Below are 15,903 nucleotides of genomic sequence, written 5' to 3'. Positions count from 1 at the left end.
GCAAAAGCCTGAACATACCAGGGCCAGGTGGATGTGAGCCAGCAAGAAAGAAACTATCAATTCATATGATTAAAATGCTTCCTTAATGCATTATACATTTTTACCACAAGTTCCTCTGAGCATCCTTAATTCCCAGTTCTTTGCAAAATGTAACAACAATATTATCACCAAGATCTACAGCCACTTTTCATTTATTGCTTTGTGTGTGGCTGGGGGGTGGGAAGGTAGGAGAAACGTAATGGGTGTCCTGGAATAGGAAGCAGCAGCTTCACAGACTACAGGTGGACATTTCAGGCCACAGGATCCAGTGAATTCTGTGCCTGCAGGCAGCTCAGCACCTACGGAAATACCAAAAGACCTGGGTCCAAAGCCTGACACTGACATTATTCATTAGGAGACTTGAAGTACACCACTGGTAGGATACGTGCGAATGTCCTTTGAACCCTGAGAAATGTACACATGAAGCCCTGAAATTTAAAAGATTTGGCACTCAGTCGTTTGTAAATGAGTGGATATGATCCTATTTACACTGAAAATGCTCCTTCATGGAACCTCGCCTCCGTATAAATAAATTGTTTTCTGTGGTCCTAAATGAATGTACATTCAAACAATAAAAACTAAGACAAAATTTTCCCTTTACCCATTTTCTCCTTAAAATACCTCTCTCTCTCTTTACCCCCCTTTCTCCCCTCCCCCCCCCTTATAGCCAGTAGTCCCAAGGTAGTTCACTATCCTACTGCCTCCCGATATCCAGTACTGCCCACTTGACATACACGCTACTCTTTGAGGTCTTTCCCCAAATCAGCCATCGCCATTAGTTTGGGAGCTTGGACATTTACATCTGCTTTGCCTCGGCCTCAAAGCCCTACCTTCCACACCCCTCCCTTTTCTAGTTAAAGGACTCTTAGCCGGGCCTGTCCACTCAGGAAGACCTTTCTTACAATGCAAAGCACTGTTCTCAAGCCTTCACTTATACAAGTATTTTCTGTGGGCCCAGTATATACAAACTCAGCACTGTCCTATAAGGACTGGGAAAACAATCGTGTGGAGGAAAAAAATCCCCACCTCCTGGAACTTAAAATTTAGGGACAAATATTAATCAAATCACATAAATATATCATTGCAAACTTAACTATCTGCTCTAAAGATGCTAAAACTGGGGGGGAAATGGTCTAGTCCAGAGGAGTAGGCTGGTGCTGAGGAGATGACTGCCACCTGACCTAGTTCTGAAAGTCTGAGCAGAGAGAACAGCTTGTGCCAAGGCCCTGAGGCAGCTGGCAGCATGACTCCTTAAAAGAATCAGGGCACAGACGAAGTTATCATTCATCTCAGTAACCCCAATGCTTCACATACAGAGTCAGGCAAAAAACAAGTGTTATGTTTATGTTTGCTAGATAAATAAATGAGGCAACTAGTTAAAGTACCCAAGCCTACAAGCCACAATCGTGATTTGATAATACCCCAAGCTGATACTAATACAGAGTGAAGCAAACTAGAAAAGTGGAAACCAAGGAACTGTGCAGGTACTGCAGAAACAAGAATCACAGCAAACAGCAAGAAGTCCAAGAAGAGGTGAAAGGCCTTATCCCTGGAGCAAGAAGGTATCAAAAATAAGTCTCATCAGGGCGCGTGGGTGTCTCAAGGATGGTTAAGCGTCTGCCTTTGGCTCAGGTCGTGATCCCAGGGTCCTGGGATCGAGTCCCGCATCGGGCTCCCTGCTCAGTGGGAAGCCTGCTTCTCCCTCTGCCTCTCTCTGTCTCTCATGAATAAATAAATAAAATCTTAAAAAAAAAAAAAGTCTCATCAGGCAAATGAGTGGCTCCCCGTCTAACTTCTAGCTGCTATCAATGCAGATGATTTACCCTCTGCCATTGGAGAGGCAGCTCTCCTGAGGCAAGGAGAATGTGTGGTGGCAAGTATTTAGGAGACAAGCTGAGACTGAAACGAGTGCACATGGCCATTGATTCCAGTCTCAGAACCTTGTACAGAATGTCTAACACATAGTCAATGCTCAGTAAATGTCCACTGTACTTACTCCTCTCTCCAGCGTCCACCACCACAGTCAGCTATATCAGACATCTGCTCAGCTCAGACTATTCTGTGTGTAACATCACACGCAACCAAGATAGTCAGGTCTCGTGAAAAGACGCTCAGGAATGACGGCAAGGATGGCAGAAGCAGCCAGGATGAGTTCCATCGTGGACCACTTCTATATACCATGATTAATTGTACTACTTCTTTTAAGAGTAATGTATAAACTCCCCACAGGGTTGTTAAAACAAAAAACAAAAAAAAACCCTTCTCTTTGTCATCCAACCCACCTACTGCCTGGCATATATACACGTGTAGAGTCTCGGATTAATAAACAAATGATACTTAATAATGTATCAACCGTGCTTTTAAAAAAATTATGCCATTCTCTTTGGAAACTAAATCTCCTCTCATACTGAAGGTGCTCCAAAATATATTGAAAATTATGTGCAATTCCATACAAATGTGAATTAATATTTATGAGAGTATGGTATAATTTTTTCCAAATCCATTTTAGTTTCATGTAGCATATTAATCAAGGCATATTCTCACGGCACCACAGAGTAGCTACACAGAGCAAATGGACCCCATGCCGTGACATTAGCTTGTAAGAGACCTGCTGAAGCCTTAGCAGCAGCCATACAATCATCTTAGCTCCAATTAATATTGAGATTTTCAATGCTGGAGGGTGTTGGGTGGGGAGGAGAGAGGAAGGGCGAAAGGATCAAAGTGTGTGTAGAGGTGGTGGCTTAAGAGGTAAGAAAAAAATCATGAGTCTTTAAATCGTTTTTATTAAAGAAGAGGTTTATATTCTCAAAGACTAGAAATTATCTTTATTCTTTCAAAGATACAGTTTTATTTAGAAATTGCTACATAGACACTTTGGCGTAATTCTTGAATAAACCAGGCTGGTGTTTATTCATTCCCTCTGTAAACATTCACTGGCTGCTTACTATGTAGAAAGTAATCATTTAACTTCTCATTGACTGTCTTGGAGGGAAAATGACAAGAACTGTCCACTATAAGCAAAAAGCATCAAAGACAAAAAGACTGATTATAAATTACTCACCGTACAACACTCTAAAGAGCTGTGCGTGTGATTACACACACGTGTATGTGTGCATGTATCTATCCACCAACCAACAATTACCAACTAATTTAAGAATTCCCTTAAACAAACATGGGTGGTCTACAAAGCACTACTGCAATATGGGGAGGAAACTGTGTGATTTATAAAATAAATTTTTACCATCAATGAATGACGATTTTCAACGGCCAGTTGATTCATTTGTCTACCAGGATAAAGGCTAGTGATTCCCAGGGAAAAATTAATGTCCATGAGAATTACCTGCAGTGCTTTTTGAAAGTAAGGTGACTTGGCCCCACACTTGGCAAAGAAAGCATTTAGCAAACAAGTACTGGGAGGGAAAGCAGGGAGGGGAGAAGAATAAGGAAGAGATCTGGGGGGAAAAAAAAAATGTTTTTAAGGCATTCATTTCACAATCAGGGAAGCAAGCAAGAAAGCAAGAAAGCCAGCCCGCCAACAACAGAAGGCTGGCTGTGAAGTACGAAGATTTAGACCTATTTGCTAGCAACAGAGGGGGTAAGTGCACAAGCCATGCATAACAGATGGGACTAGGTTTCACAAGTAGTTGAAATTATGTGATTTTTAGGTCACTGGTGATGGAGGGCGGGGTCAACAGCAGCACACATGCTGAGAGGCCGTCCGAGACAGACTATTTCTTTTAACACCCAGCCTTCTTCAAAATAGGTGATCTTGCTCTTGACTTCCCCTTCTCTCAAATTATAATCTCTCACCAAAGGCTTCCTCTGCCACTCCTGAATTTCAAAATGAGACGGTTCAGTGCTGTGCAGACTAGGGGGGAGCAACAAACTGCAGATGAAGCACGTCTCAGCGGCGGGGCTGCATTTGCTGATTACAGATGAAGGCACAGACAACAGAAAAGGAAGGCACAATTTGCCTGCCTTGCATGAAATAGGTTTCAGAAAGAGAGTCTCCATCTGATTTTCCCAACCGAACTAATCTGAGAGCAGCCCATCCCTTACAAAGCATCTGCGGTGTGGGTGTCTGCATGTGCCCCTGTGGGCGTCCATGTGGGAGAGAGGGGTACAACTGAAACAGAACCTCTTCAGTAAGTTACTTGATCTTAGGGACGTGCAATGAAATAACAAAGGAGCCAGGAGAAATAAGAAAAGGCGCTTTTGCCCGTCACCATCAGAAGGCATTCATGGATGTGTGCTGTCATTTTAGTTTGTCATGTGCTTTGTTGGTTAATTTTATTGCATTTGTACTTATTTTGGAATGGTTTTACACTGATTCCATCTCTTCCCTTAAGTGCGAAAGAAGTGAAAGCGTTTACAGTGAGAGTAAGAAGTGAAAAATTAGGAAAGAAACAAAACACACAGCACTTTTAAAACTTAACTCTGTGGACATGTTAACAGCAGCCCCTATTCTGGAATTCCGAACAAATGGGACTTAGGAACAGACCTTCAGAACCTAAACTTTTTAGTAAGGACAGGAGACTGCGTGTAGGAATTTACAAACAAAGTAACCAATACAGCATTCAAGAAAAAAAAACAGTAATTCCTCATGTTCACATCTTTTAAAAACAAAACTGAAAATACCCACTATGTGCCAGACACTTTGCTACCTGTTAGAAATACCTAAGAAAAGATCCCTGACCCCAGGCTGTTTAATGGGGTACCGGAGACAAATCAATGAGCTGTTACAGTAAAGTGGGTCAAGTGGGGGGCCACTGAAGTACTCCATATTGCCGCCTTTCACACTGCATTACAGCTGCAGCCCTGTATTGCCGTGAAGAGGGAAGAGTAGATCAATGGAACAAAATGGAGAAGAGAAATAGACCCACATGTATACGGACAACTGGTTTTCAGCAAAAGCACAAAAGCAATTCTGTGGAGAAATAACCTTTTTAACAAATGTTGATGGAACAAATACACACACATACACATATGGCATATATATATGCAAAGAAATTTTTGATTCACATCTCAGTCTAATTAGGAAAAATAACTAAAAATGCATTATAAGCCTAAATGCAGAACCTACAACTATACAACTCCTAGAAGAAAACAGAGGAGAAAACGTTTGTGACCCTGGGTTTAGCAAAGATTTCTTAGATATGATGCCAAAAGCACAATCCATAAAAGAACAAAGTGATAAATTACTCCTCATCAAAAATTAAAACTTCTGCTCTTCAAAAGACACTGTTAAGAAAATGAAGAGACAAGTCACAGAATGGAAAACTATCTGCAAAATGTACATATCTGAGAAAAGTTTTGTATCCAGATTATATTTTTAAAAGCCCTCAAAACTACATAAAAAAAAACCAACCCAGCGTTTTAAACATTAAAAAAAAAAAGAAAAAAAAGATTTGAACAGTTAACTAAAGAAGATATATGGGTGGCAAGTAACATGTGAAAAGATGCTTAAGATCAATAGTCATCAGGGAAATGCAAATTAAAACCACAATGAGATGCCACTATCTACATATGAGAATGGCTAAAATGAAAAGGACTCACCACACCAGCTGCAGGCACGGATGTGGAGTTATGCTCATACACTCACGGGAGGAATGAAAAATGGTACTACCACTCTGGAAAACAGTTTGGCCATTTCCTTAAAAGTTCAAAGTAGACCTACCATATGCTCTAACCATTCTGCACCTAGGTATCTCTCCCCCAAAAAATGAAAGCACATTTCCACAAAAACATCTGTATAAGAATGTTCATATCAGCTTTGTTACAGCTTAAAACTAGAAACAACTCAAGTGTACATCAACAGATGAATAAACTGTGATACAACCATTCCGTGGAATATTAGCGATAAAAAGGAATAGCCTACTGATACATGACAACTTGACTAAATCTCAAAATAATTATGCTAAGCTAGAGAAATGAGTCCCAAAAGAATATTTCATATGATTCCATTTACATAAAATCTAAAAAATATAATCAGTAGTGACAGGAAGTAGATCAGTGGTTCCCGCTGAGGGGCAGGAAGAGATTATATACAGACATGAGGAAACATTTGGAGTCAAAAACTCTTCACTGTCTTGATTATGACCATACTTTCATGGGCGTACACACTTGTGAAAACTTATCAAATCTTATACTTTTAACCATGCAGTTTACTGGTATGTGAATATACCTCAATAAAGCTGTTAAAAAACAAATGGCAACCCTTGGCATCAAGCACAACAGGCACCTCACCATCACCAATACCTGGATGGCACTCAGCGCCCATCCAAAAGAACTCATCTTTCAGATTCCTGAAACAAAGGGATGACCGCACTGTGGAAGGTCTGGCATTAGCCCACGATGGGGCCGTGAAGTTTTCACTGCAAACAACTCAGCTGTGCACACTAATGCCTCAGCCAGACTCAGGAGTGCCGTCTTCACATCCTTTTCAGTGCCAAGGTGGAGTTCACGGTGTGCCTTTTTTCTTCACTTCTAACAGTCAATTCTCAGTTATTCAGAGACTAACCTTTGGTCAAGTTTTCCTAGCTTTCTTTCAAGTGCCCTGGTTAGCTGTTTGGCCACATCCTCTCTCATGAACACTTGAATCAAAAAGCAAAGAAAGAAAACATAAATACATTTTTACACTGTTCCTACCTGTAAAAAAAAAAGAAAAACAAAAACTGAGGCAGCTTCTTACAATATATTTAATACATGATGATACATAGGACATAAGGGAATCCAAATGGAGAGGGGAAAATGGTTTTAAAAAAGAGACTAAGTACAAATTCAGGATATGAAAACACTTGTCAAAAGTGTGGTGCCATTGTCAGAGGTGAGGGGTCAAAGAAAAAAGAGAGAGAAAAGAAAAGAAGGAAAAAAAAAAAAACAGCCACTTGAGAAGCTCTCCTAAATTCAGTTATGGGATGAGATCACAACCACCAGCTTAAGTGAGATTTTTGCACACTCTGTGAATTGAAAACGTCCCAGCAACCTCTCATTCCCATAGATAATTGAGAGTTGGCAGCTGTTAGACCTTAACACTCTTAAAGTGGTTGAGTCCCTGGCAACTAGACGCTATTGCTTAAAACAGTTTAGGCTCTTAGCCCTGAAGGATTCCTAAAATTGGATTACAGTCCCTCCAGATAATCTGAGAAATACAGCATGACGAAAAGGAAACCTTAAAAAAAAATTTTTTTAACTCCTCCATAACAGCAACGTTCTAAAAGCTGAGCACAGCATGACTCAGGCAGAAAATCTCATCAGAGAAGGCTCAAGAGCGATAATGTACACAAAGAGTGAGTCCAAAAAGGGGAAGGGAACCACACAACAGAGAAGAGCATAATGGAAGCCATAAGAGAAAGTGGGCATGCCACACAATCCTCTGGCCTTTCCAAGGGCAGGAGCCTGGTTTGCTACCTCAAGAGAGGCAGGCAGAGTGCACAAATTTCTGTTGCTTTTTGATCCACTCTAACCTAATCCACTGTGGTCATGCACACATTTGAGAGGATGTTTAACTCTAATGATAGCCCTTCTAATTAGCCATTACTCATTTTTTGACTAGGCATTCCAGGCACAAAACGGGGAATGTTCATGTGGCAAAATAATTAGTAATTGGGGCCTCCCTGCAATATTCACGTTTAGCTCCACAGGGATGATGGCTATGACTCCTTGGTCATCCCTGAACTCACTGCAGAGAATACAGCACGTGGCACATAGTAGGTGAGTTCTAACAAATGAACTGGAGAAATGAGGACACCATGGATGTTTCTCTCACTCCAGAGGCTGCCCCACTAGGCTATGAATCATACTACGCTTCCTCTCTTCCTTTCTCAGATTGTCACCCAAACACTTCCACACTTACTATCTGATGATATCCCCTCAGCACACCATGGTGCTGCGATACTAAACAGGGGCTGAGCAGATGCCTCAAAGACAATATAGATCACCTCATTAAGTCCAAGAGAAGACAAAACAATAAAGGGGACTGACTGGCAAAATGCCATGTCTTGCTCTGAGGCTTCACATGAAGGTCAAATGACCATTTACCAGGTCTTAATACCTCTACTCTCAGAAAAATCAAGTGGTTGATACTATTGTCCAGATATTCCAGACAAGGAGCCTGACTGGCCAGTGAAAACCTCTTCTTACCCAGATACTGGATTCAAATTAGTAAAAAGGCAAAGACTTTGCTCTTCTCCCCGCAACATGTTCCTAACTTCTCTTCCCCAGGTACTGACGTACCACCACATCTTCATTTCACGTCACCACTCTCTGTAGTATCTTACTAATACTGTAGCAGCGACCGTCAGCTGTGCTGAGTGGTTACTTCTCAGGCCTGGAGGAGTCCTGCTTCTAGCTTTCGACAGGTGTTCTAGTTTTCCTGTGGAACATGACCTTCTCTGGGCTTGCATTACCATCATAAAGGGAAAAGCAGGGGAGATGATGTATGCACCAGAAATCCAACTTAGGGTATGGATGGGTATCTGGCCCTAAGAGGATCTTTAATTTACTTAGGAAAAGATGCAATGTATCCATTCATTTCACTATTCTAGCAGAGTGAAATGAAATTAACCACAGGAGAAATAGGGAAATAAAGACTGGGATTCTGGCCAATGGAAGGGTTCTCCATTCCTCTCTGCCATGCCCTACCAGTTCTGATCCTTGCTCTTTCCCTTAATCTTCCCCAGAAGAGAGAAAACAAACTCTGGATGTGACATCAGAATCTTTTAAAGGGGGACAAGAGGGGAGACCACTAATAGGTCCTTCTATCTCTGGCTCTTAAGAAGTCAAATCTAAACAAAACAAAATGTCAAAGCTGCAATTATAGGCAGCAGAGAACACCTTGATACTTGCTTTTGTTCGGGCTGTGCTGTTTTAGAAGCAGGGTTGGGAGCTGGCAGTGGGGATCCACTTAGAGAGGCCCATTTAGGGAAACAAAATCACACACACACAGAGAGAGAGACACACACACACACACACACACACACACAGAAGGCACATTTTGTCCACTCAGCAGACAGGAAACAATTTTATGAAAGGTAATTTAATGTTTAGGACTATTCAGTGACAGGAAAGCAACTTCTGGCAAAATTCATGTTATGTGGTTCTGAATACAAATACAGTTTCCTACAGCATACTGGGAAGGGTGTATGGATGAGAGGCAGTACCTTTATGGCTCAAGTTTTCAAGTGGTTCAGATGGGTTTCTGGAGGCTGTGAAATAATTATTACTTGAGTAATAATTCTGTAACTTTCTCCCATCTTCCCAGCAACTGTAGTCAACTTCCCACTGGAGATGAGCAGGCATTCCTTCATTTACAGAGCGGTGATGCAGAGAGCCAACATGCACATGCACACACTGACCTTCTCATACTCCAGCAATCACTGTTACACCCTTTCTCAAACTAATTTTAATTGAAAGGACAGAAACCAATCCACTTCAACATATATGAATTTAGGGTCCTCCATGGGATGATCTCTTAGGGTCCATCAACCTCTCTAATGTTACTATCCCAGGAGGCTATTTTATCATATATAAAATGTTCAACCAATGTAGCTTAGAGCTCACTGATCCACTAGAGGTTTTTCTTCCAGACCGTATTTTCATTTTCTGAAGGAGGAAGCTGAGGATTCGTAAAGCTACTCTCACTCCCTAACACCAGGTCATTATAACCTTATTTGTGTCAGGGTTATGACCTTTTGTTTGAAGAAATTTTTATATTACGGTTTAGTATTATCTCATTATAAAAGCCTTCTCACCTCCACTTTCCCTCCAAAGCATAATTAGGGAAAGGCTATACACCTCTTATGTCAAATATCTGAACTCTTTCAGAAAGGTTTCAAATCAGCAATAAAAATCCTTACAGAAATAAAAGCCTTGGCTTTTTCTCTAAAACTGACAGTCTTCACCATTTTATTTCAGGGGTGCCAAGTGGCAGAGAATGACACCTTTCTGACCTTAAAAAAATACAAAGCTACACAAACGTTCCAGATGCTGAATCCCAAATGTTCTGCCTGTGCGGGTAAGTAAGTATTAGTGGATAATGATAACAGCTATAAATACCCACAGGTGCAAAATGTAGAAATTCCTGTTTAGCGCCTACTGCAAATGCTCTGTCACTAAATAAGACACATATATGGGTTTCATGGAAAATTTTGCCAAATCTTGAAGCTTGTTCACACAGCTCGAGCCTGTGAATCTGCACACTCTCTTCCTCATCACCCCCAGTCTTCCATTTCGGGTTTTATCCAAAAAGATTTTCTTTGCTTTAGCATCATATGGGTAAAAATAAACGGGACTATCCTGCAGGTTTGCACAGAGCATAGCAGAGTGCATTAGATGTACCCACTGACCTGAGACACAGACTAAATAAACTCCTTAAGCTATTTCTGCAATGAGAATAAATTAGACCCTACAATTACAGTTGAGGGAAGAAAAGTGACTGTGCTTTCTGTTGGCCACTACACTGACCTGAGAGAGGAAAGGCGTGTCCGTTTGCACAAGGGGATCAGATGCTAATTCTGAGGCCACTCTGTCATGCAAAGAGGTCCAGATGTCTACCCAGCTTCTCAAGCCACAGGCTTGTTGCTCTAACAAAGCTTCCTATAGATAGATTAGTGATATTTAGGTACTTATTGGGTCTATCAGATTTGATAATGGAATCAATCTCTTCCTTTAGAAGCTCTGGGTTAATGGCAAAGTTTATTAAACTGCAGGCAGTCATTCAGAAAAGATCAATAAAGACATGATTACAGAGTAACCAGAGGATTAAACATGAGATTTATCACAAAATTAAACTGAATTAAATGTTCTCTGATAGCACTTCAAATGCTGTCGATACCTTTAACTCATAATCTAGGCTTTCCATGTTTACCTAACAGGCAACAGGGATGTCTGATTTGAGAAGACAACTGCTATATAAAAACATAAGCCACGGAGATTTGCTGAAAGCACTAAAGAGTCCCTCCTGAATATGTTCTCCCATTTTTAAGAAGCAGCATTTTAATTTATCTGTAAGAGCTGTCCACAGTTACTCCGCAGACTTTTGAGTCACTAAGTGCATACCCCATCCCTCCATCCCCAAAACATGCCTGTACTTCGCACAGGCACGAATCCACGGATCTGTCTGCAGATGACACATGTTCAACAATTTCCTTCTCTCTCAAACAGAAGCATGGGGTGTGACATTGGCCCGTGGTCCCATGAGGAAAGGGAGCTAGAAAATGTCATTGGATTGTAGGAAAATCAACCCTTCCTCATCCCGGGAGGCTTTCTTGATGCCACCACAAGCTCCCCAAATTACATTCATAACGGCGAAATCCCCAACACAGCCCATGAAAAGGTGAGCACCGGCTAAACAAACTCACAATGGCATATACACTTGTCATCAGTGGACGAGTCAATATACGTAACGGCTGTTAAAACTGTCACTGATACCACAGTGAGAGAGAACAGCTCTGCAGGACATGCAATGATAAAGGCAGGCCGGCTGTGTGTGCATGAGCAGATGGGCTGGTGGGAAAATCAGGTATGGGGCCAAAACCCGAGCCTGTCATTTAAGCTATACCTTAGATGGCAGCATTTCTGAGGGAGACTTCTTCTTTCCCCTTGTCCAGTTTTTATCATATTCCGAGTACACTCCATCCCACAGATGGCACCAGCCCTGCCCTGATGAGCAAGCAGCAGGCTCTGGTGATTTCAGCAGTAATCCAATATGGCAGCTCTTTTGTAAAAGCGGGCAGAACTGGGCTGGACATGAGATGCCGAGGCTGATACTGTGCTACAATTCTGTCATCCCCTTGTCAGCAAATGGATTTACACCAGAGCAACCCCTTTTCTTCTCAGCAGTTACCCAACCCCACAACAGTGCTCTGGGTAGTCCCAAATCCTCCTCATTCCTCAGGGAACAAGAACGCCATCCTGCCTGCTGAAAAAGGGACTCTGTGCCCCATCCCTAAAAGCCAAGGCTGCTATGAATTCAGGACACAAAGCCAAACCTTATGTTCAGACTTTTTTTTTTTTTTTTAAAGATTTTATTTATTTATTTGAGAGAGAGAGAATGAGAGACAGAGAGCACGAGAGGGAAGAGGGCAGAGGGAGAAGCAGACCCCCTGCTGAGCAGGGAGCCCGATGTGGGACTCGATCCTGGGACTCCAGGATCATGACCTGAGCCGAAGGCAGTCGCTTAACCAACTGAGCCACCCAGGCGCCCCAGACTTTTTTTTTTTAAGTAGGCTCCACAAGAGTGTGGAGCCCAACGTGGGCTTTAAACTCACGACCTGAGCTGAGATCAAGAGTCGGACACTTCACTGACTGAGCCACCCAGGCACCCCCCGCAAACTCCTTTATGGAGGGAGATCCTATCAGTTTTTACAATGATTTCCCACAACAGAAACTTAATTCCAGGAGAACGACAGTACTTCGCCACTGTCCATGCTTAATTCACTCCCCACTTCCTCCTTCATGTCTCTGCTCCACTAGCCCTGACACAAGCAGGTGCTCGGCGGCAGTCAGATGTGGGTGTGAGCAGCGGTGTTGCCCCTTTGCGGCTTTGTGACCCTGAGCGGGTCCCAGCCATTTTAAGCCTCCATTTCCACTCACGGAATACAGGGAGAGAGTAAGGAGGTTTCATGAAATCTGTGGAAAGCGCCTGGCTATTTTCCAGCACACAGTAGACAGTAAATAAATGATAAGTGAGGAATTCCTCTTCCTAATACAGTCATGTTCTTAGTCATTATAAAGGGAAACTGTTAGTCATTATAAAAGATTGTATTTGACACTGGAGGATTAATGGTGAGATCTGTTCTCCATCTATCCTCAAGATTGTGTTTACGGAGGCTCTTCCAGTGTACCAAGTAATGTACTGCATATTGTATTTATAATCCTTCTTTTAATTACCTCAACACCCTGTGAAGCCTCAGTATTCTCATTTCTATAAAATGGGAGCTAATTATGGCACCTAACTTACAAAGCAGCCATTAGGATTGAATAGGCTAATATAATTTCTGAAATAGACTAGGGTTAGTTATTTTATTACTGTGAGTTGACCTGACCACCCTTGCACTCATGATACATCCAAAATTTAAAAGACCCACCACGTAAACCATTCCTACAGACAGGCAAAAAGAAGGCCTGAAAAAGCGTTTGCTACTGAGGACATCATAAATCTCTTTTCAACTGCTTTACCCCTGCTGGTTTTCCAAATGAGACATCTGTCCATTTCCAAAAAGAAAACAAATGCGTACAAAATAGTAACTAGATGCAGTTCAACATGAAAAGATTACCTACAGTGCTTCCTGCCGGCGCCTAACCTTACAAGAAATGGGTTTTTTGGACTCTCTTAGGGAATCCCTCAATGCACCATCCAAAACCTTCCTGCATAAGGCTTAATGGAACAGGGGGAGATGGAAAAAAGAAGGGGGGGGTGAGCTCTCCTTCCCAGCTGAGCACTGACACATACACAGTGCCGTTTGGGAGGCAACTTTATGTGCTCTTAGTAGTAGATTAATGAATGTAATTACCTAGCATTGTGGCTGTGAATGCTGCAAAAACTATAATTTATAGAGTGCTGTAAAGTTCTAATGTGTTTTTATGTCCATAAGCTGCTTAACCATAATCTAATGCATTTGTACAAGAACAGCCTAAGTGGCTCTCAGCTGAACAGTGAACACAAGTGTCTGAACCTCGGTGATTCTACTCGTACGTCTTTATAACCCAACCCCGTGTGGTAAGCATCTGAGGGAAACAGCTGCTGAATTACACAAATAATTCTAGAGACAGTGACAAGGCTCTCTGCCTCTCGCACCATGAGGAGAGTTTCTGGCTGACAAGGGCTGCAGGCCTTAATTACATGCTGCGGGGATTCTGCACACGTGTTTGGTAGGTACTTCTCTTCCTGCCATACCCACCACCCTCTTCTCCAGTGTGCGGGCCCCCACCCCTGCCCCCGACAGGTGGGGAGTTGAGGGGGGGTGGGTAGCAAGGAAGGGCTGTGAGAAGAGAACAGCGGGGAGATCGTCCATCTCTCTCTGAAAATATCCTGACTTCCAGTTTGGAAAAAGGCTCACCATTTCCTACTTTTCCTCTTTCCCTGCCATTATATTTTCAAGGAAAGGGAGGCAGAGCTCAACCATTCTTTGACATCTAAAGCAAATCATCCTTTGAGATTGCCTCCGTCAGGGGTTTGAAGCATCTCGTATGATCTTCTCCATAAATGACACAACGAGGAAGAGGAGGGTGGTGATGGCAGCCATGCTGGTGGCTGATGCGTACTAAGAGTTTACTCTGTGCCAGAATCGCACGCCCATAAAAATCTTTAAAAAATAAATAAATAAATAAAATGCTTAGAATAGTGTCAGGACCTAAGCAACACTTTGTCCACACTGGCCATTAGTACAATGATAAGGGAAGGCATTGTATGGGACCCCAGAACTTGCCTACATTTTCCACAGAAAAACATTCGAAGTCTCAAACGTCTGTAACTGGGAGCTCCGAGATTCATCCTGGAATACAACTACCAAATAACGGACAAGGGAGCAGCATCAAAGTACAACCGGACAAGCCCCACTCTATTTCCCAAAGCACCGTGCTGAGTGAACAGTTCTCTCAGAGGGCACCTCCCAAAGGACCCTCAGATGTTAGAGCAAAAAAAAGAGCCACAGCAGCAGGAATCCCCCCCTTCTCCTCTTTTCAGTAGCAGCGCCATATGGCTATCAGTGAGTAAATATTTTAGCACAATTAAAAAAATAACAGCTTCAGGAAAACACAAGGCTAGGAAATCTTCAGGGCTCTCGGTTGAGTATAGAACACAATGGCATTACATCATTTGGCCACGCAGGGATGAAGAGCCAGCTCTAAGACACACACTCAGGATAAATTAGTATCATGGCTAATAAATAATTGATGCTCTTCCTAGTTAAAAATGTACTGCTCTCCAGCGCTCATAGGATGAGATGTGATTTGGATTCAATTAAAGCTCTATCCTGTCCAAGGGAAGAAATTCTGCCTCTCAGAGCGAGCCATGTGGCTGCCTCTTTACTTCTTACGCCAGATTGATCTCTGGAAGCCTCAAGATCCACCAGGTTCACAGCAACTGCTTGGGCAGTAGCTCCTTGTCTCTCTCCTCCAACAGGAGAGTAAAAGAGAACAAAGTTTGAAAGTAAATAACAGAGAGAGGAAAGTATTTCCTACATCCTGGAAAATTAGCCCTGACCCGGGATGTGAGACCTGGCGTCCGTTATTTAGTCTAAAAGAAGAGGGGGTGGGGGGTAAATAAACCACTTCCTGAAAAACACTGCCTTAGTCCTAAGAAAGCTGAAGTGGAACTGGGCACAGTAAGGCTTTGGGATGTGGCCAGTTCTTCCCCTTTGCCTCCCCCTGTCCTGGGCTTCCCCTACTACAAACCACTGTTCTCCAACAGCCTTCAAGACTCACTTCCTCCTCCACAGTTCCAATCATTAAAAGAAAGTTGCTAGCCACAGGGAAGTTCCCAAACTTTCACTAGTTCCTCCCCCTACCTGCCACCACCCTCCTGTGTGTCTTTCCCACCTCACAGTTTCTCTGTGAGAACAGGACCTTCACTGATAGCTCACCTTCTCTCTACCCATAACCCCTGCCCTGTCCTAGATCCCAGGCCACACCTGTCCACTCTCGTGTGGCAAGCACACCTCTATCTCATGACTCCCTGGAAGAAGCTCATGGCTCCCTGCTGCTTGCACCAAACTGATGATACCAACTTGGCCCACGCCCTGCCATGACTTACTGGTTCTGTCTCGAACATAACTCCCACTCCATCAAGAAGCCTTAGGGATGATTTCTCCCTCCTAAGCACCCTTAGCACTTTCTGTCTACACCAGTGGTCTGCCAGATGTT

General features: G+C 42.7%; 1 protein-coding gene across 2 annotated transcripts in view; it reads right to left on the bottom strand.

Annotated features, from left to right (window-relative positions):
* AUTS2 (activator of transcription and developmental regulator AUTS2) overlaps window positions 1-15,903 on the bottom strand; it is a 1,108,223-nt gene that overhangs the window by 837,159 nt on the left and 255,161 nt on the right. The window lies entirely within an intron of this gene.

Source organism: Phoca vitulina, unplaced genomic scaffold (genome assembly GCF_004348235.1).
Source record: "Phoca vitulina isolate PV1807 unplaced genomic scaffold, GSC_HSeal_1.0 scaffold45, whole genome shotgun sequence".
In the NCBI taxonomy this organism is placed as follows: Eukaryota; Metazoa; Chordata; class Mammalia; order Carnivora; family Phocidae; genus Phoca; species Phoca vitulina.
The sequence above is the reverse complement of the archived record's forward strand: the minus strand, read 5'-3'. Positions and strand labels throughout refer to the sequence as shown.